The sequence below is a fragment of the Mus pahari genome, chromosome 1 (genome assembly GCF_900095145.1).
Source record: "Mus pahari chromosome 1, PAHARI_EIJ_v1.1, whole genome shotgun sequence".
Classification (NCBI taxonomy): Eukaryota; Metazoa; Chordata; class Mammalia; order Rodentia; family Muridae; genus Mus; species Mus pahari.
Genome location: NC_034590.1, coordinates 30,923,679 through 30,928,817, shown reverse-complemented (window position 1 = coordinate 30,928,817; position 5,139 = coordinate 30,923,679).

Genomic DNA, 5,139 nt, shown 5'->3' with positions numbered 1-5,139 from the left:
AAGGAAGGAAGGAAGGAAGGGAAAGAAAGAAAGAGAGAGAAGAAGAAGAAGAAAGAAAGAAAGAAAAGAAAGAAGGAAGGAAGGAAGAAAGAAAGAAAGAAAAGAAAGAGAGAGGATTGTAGGAATCTTTAGCCACTCTAGCATTAATGGTTTGGAACCTCTGTCTAGATTACAGGTATATTTGACAAATTCAAATTTTCTGACATTAATACTAAGAAAAATCATCCAGGCAGTGATGGCATATGCTTTTAGTCCTAGTGCTTGGGAAGCAGAGACAGGCAATCTCTGAGTTGAAGGCTAGCCTGATCGACAAAGCAAGTTTCAGGACATCCTGGGCTACAAGAAGAAATTCTGTCTCAACAACAACAACAAAAACAAACTAAGAAAATCCTTTACAATTTAACTAAACATTGCAAAAACATGGGTGTCTATTCATTTTTTTTTCTTTTTTCTTTTGGTCAAGAATCTATAAAGTGTTACTAGTCTTCTACCAGTGATCTGGATTCCCCTAAAACCCCTAGGAAGTACTTACTCTGTCTTCCCTTTCCCTACTTTCTATGTTGTTGGCATCATTGCTAAGGGCTGTGGACCAATCCTTCCATTGTGAAGGATTTCTATCACTCTATTAGATGACATTACTCCCCGACAAATTTGTGAAGTGTGTGTGTGTGTGTGTGTCACACAACTTACTGAATCAAGAGTTTTCATTGAAATTGCACAGGTGAAATGTTTAGGTAGACTGATAATGGTTGTGGAATTAGTGGTATTACTGCCAAAGATAATGGTGGTATCTGAGGTGTTGATAGTGGTAGACACAGTAGAGGTTGTGAGGGTGGTGGAGTTGATGGGAGTGGATATGGAAGTAGAGATAGTGGTAGATTCTGAGACTACAGAGTACATATAGAAATCTTATAGGCACTGCCTTTGCTACCAGGAATAGATGAACTTACTTTAAGCTGTAGTAGACAGTATGTTATATGGAGGAGGATGAGCAGACGACACAAATAGGAGATTTTTGCATTCCAATACCCAGGTTTAATATCTGAAACAATTCTTTCAAGTCAAAAAATGAGATCATTTGCTGAGAAATATTTTAAATATTATTTTTATTTATGCATATTTGGGTGGAAGTGGCACAAATATACACATATGAGTCCAGATATCCATAGAATACAGAATGTAGTGCTAGATTCCTTGGAGCAACAGGTATAGGTTTTTGTGAGCTGCCCAGATGTGGGTGCTAGGTCCTGAACTACAAAACTTGGCAAGAGCAGGAAATGCTTTTAACCACCAAGTGCCAAAGACAAAGAAAAAGAATTCAAAGCACTCTGTAGAAATTTCTTGGTCCTAAGCAAAATAAATGAAAAAAAATCTATTCCTAAATATAATGAAATGAAATTTTAGGATCTCAAAAAAGAAAGGAAAATGTAAAGGCCAATGACAGTGATGGATAAAAGAGATAGGAGGATAGCTGGTGATCTCCCAAGGCTGCAGCTCGGAGTAGATCAAAATAGGAGTTAATGAAGAATATGATGAATCAAATTGCAAATTGCTGAACATAGCCAGGCACACAGGGATTTTGAAAGTGTCTACACCAGACACAATTTTCACTCAAACAAAAAACAAAAGCTTAAATTTCAGTAAAAGGGAAATTTACACAAGTGTAAAGAGTGAGCCACAGAGAACAATAATGAAGAAAGACCTCCATAAATATGCTATAAATACAAGTTAGTATTGTCAATAAAAATTAAAAAAAAACATAGCTCTCTTCTTAAAGTGAATAAGAGGTAGTTTATTCTAGAACCATTTTGAGTGATCACACCTCAGAAACACAGACTCAGTTACCCTAAATTCTATGTTCCAATGTGAAGGAAGTTTCATGAGGTTTTTATCTGTTTACAGAACAAAAAAGTCATAAATGAAGGCAAATTTAAAATATATTGGGGGGTACATCAGAATGACAGGTACTATTCTGTAGATTGAAGATATCTGTTTACATTCTTACCTTTTGGATTGGAGAAAATAAGCTAGTGTTCTTCCAAGTTAATAGATTATAAAAAGTTTGTTTTTTATTTATTAATTACCACAAGATGTTTTGTTACCACAAAACAGAGTGGGCCAGTGAATCCCTGTGCTAGAGGGCCTAAAACAGCCCAAGGTAGGTAACTAGCCTCTGAACCTGTGAAATTCCTCCTACACAGCCCTGAAATTCCAATTGGTCTGTCAGGCTCTCCGGATACAGATTCCTTCCAAGAGTTTTGGTTCATAGCATAGCACAACTCCTTTTCTGAAATTTCTTTTCATAGTATTAATTTATAAAGAATGACATTAATAGAAGATCTGAGTAGGTGTAAGGGGTTAAAAGTAAAACACTAAGAAGGGTCAATGTAAAAGATAAGAAATACACACTCTGAAAATCCTATAAGCTACTGGCTGAGAATGGCAAGATGGATTAACTCCCCAAAAATATTAAACATTTAACAGTAACCTTCCAGAGAACATTAGTAGCATGTACAATTTCCAAACAAATTGGAGCCACATGAGAAGAAGGAAAACTTTCCAATAATACGTAAGACAGGAAATGTGAGGGAAAAGAAGTAAAAAAAAAAATGCATGAACTGTACAACATATGAATGGGACAGTAAAAATTAGTAGAAGTTGACTGAGAGAATAGATTCTCCCATGGCTAGGTGGGGGACTCTCCTATGATGAAAAATCACTGAGAAGCAGAGGGTTGTAAACCTTATAGAATCAGATTTATAGTGCAGTCAAGGAACCTCACAGGCAAAGACAAAAACACGGAAGTGGTCTGTCTGACTAAGCACATCGATCCTTTTTCTGACATCATGCCCTTGTTTCCTAGCTAGTACCTTTGTACTGCTGTTGCTAGGCACCTTCAGTGTCTAGTATATTGCTGGGTACAGTCAGCGTAGATGGATGAGATCACCAGCCAGCTGTGACTCAAGGGTGAGGCACATATTTGCATTTTTCAGAGGCAGGAAGCTATACAAAAGATCTATTAATAGTCTGTTCCCTACTCATCTGTGTACTCAGTGCTTCTCAGTGATTTTTCATCATCCCTGAACTTTCAGAAATAAATGAAGGTCCTCTCAATTAGCTGTGGTTAGATAGCAGGGAATAATAAGGCCTGTGCTGCTTGACAAAAAAGAAGAATCTCTTCTGTTTACATTTTTATATGAATACAGAATTTTAAGTAGGTCTTTGAAATACATTAATTCCACATCCCAGAAATGACACAGATACTCTTGTTTTAGCAAGGTATTTGAAAACCATTCTATCAAAGGGAGAGAATGGGCATGACAGATAAACCTATTTCATCCTGTTCGTTTGTAGGCTAAGTGCCTCCCCACTAGCCACTCTTCTTAAGTTTGAAAATATTCTTACTGTCTTGTAAGAACTATAGGTTTCTTTTTTTCTTACTCCAAGACAGGGTACAGATGCCCTTCATTGCTGGTAATGTGTGCTCTCCACAAATCTACCTTTAAATTAAAATTTTCAGTTAAATTTTTTTTTTGAAAATGTGATGCTTATTAATGATGGAATCACTTGATAAGATCTCCTCTTAAACGAATAGATTATCCATTTAATTCTGAAGTCAATGTAACAGAATTAAAGAAAGGAACAAATAAAGGGATACCATCATTTTCAGTTGTAAGCTTGAATATAGATCATTATTACTCTTTTCTTCTCTTTCCTAGATTTCGTTGACAAGAAATATGTATTTTACTCAATTAAAAACATGGAATTCAAACAGTTCCAGTATCTTCTCCCTACCACACTGTGAGGGCACAGTGAAACTACTGAACTCAAAGTTTATTTAGGAAAATTCAAATTTCCAAGGCAGGCAGAGAGAATAGTAAAAAGGTGAGAAGAACCTTGCCAGTTTTAAAGAGACAGATTGTGGTGGGAGGGATCCTGCGAGCTGGAGCACCCTGGGAGTCAGAGTAGTGGGCGGTGGGCACGTGAGCCAGAACAGTCTGGGAGATAGCCTGGGGAGTTGGATTTGCTATGAGCTTGGCTAAGTTAATAAACAACTAGATGCCTCATTGTGGAGGTAGTTGACTGTAGTTGCATATAAGGGAAGTAAGGGCTTTTCCTGACATATAGATATCAACTTCATAAAGTTTCTGAGGAACACTGAATGTAAACTTTAATTTATCTGCTAGCAATCCTCCCTGTTTAACAAGCCAGAGTTCAATCTGACCTGAGTCCAGACAGCCATTTACAATGTAATCACCAGTACTAAAAATTTGCTTTGTTCCTGTTTTTTAAACAAAACAAAACAATTCTTTATTAGATATTTTCTTCATTTACATTTAAAATGCTATCCTGAAAGTCCCCTATACCCTCCCCCTGTCCTGCTTCCCAACCCGCCCACTCCCACGTCCTGGCCTGGCATTCCCCTGTACTGAGGCATAAGTTTTCACAAGACCAAGGGCCTCTCCTCCCAATGATGGCCGACTAGGCCGTCTTCTGCTACATATGCAGCTAGAGACACGAGCTCTGGGGGTACTGGTTAGTTCATTTTATTGTTCCTACTATACGGTTGCAGACCCCTTCACCTCCTTAGGTACTTTCTCTAGCTCCTCCATTGGAGGCCCTGTGTTCCATCCAATAGATAACTGTGAGCATCCACTTTTGTATTTGCCAGGCACTGGCATAGCCTCACAAGAGACAGCTATATCAGGGTCCTGTTAGCAAAATATTGCTGGCTTATGCAATAATGTCTTCATTTGGTGGCTGATAATGGCATGGCTCCCCAGGTGGGGCAGTCTCTGGATGGTCCTTCCTTTGTCTCAGCTCCAAACTTTGTCTCTGTAACTCCTTCCATAGGTATTTTGTTCCCCATTCTAAGGAGGAACAAAGTTTCAAGGTGCCAGGTGATGTGTTTCTAAAAAGATAGAGGGGGAATATTTTTTATGGAAGCATTGTGAGGTATGGGGGATGGGGATGCCTAGGCAAGCCCATGCTTAGGCATCCCTTCCCCCTGAGGGACAGTACAGTATAAAATAGAGTTTATTCAGGGCATAGGGAGCAGAGTTAAGAGGGTAGTAGAGGTAAAGAAATGGAGAGAGAGAGAGAGAGAGAGAGAGAGAGAGAGAGAGAGAGAGAGAGAGA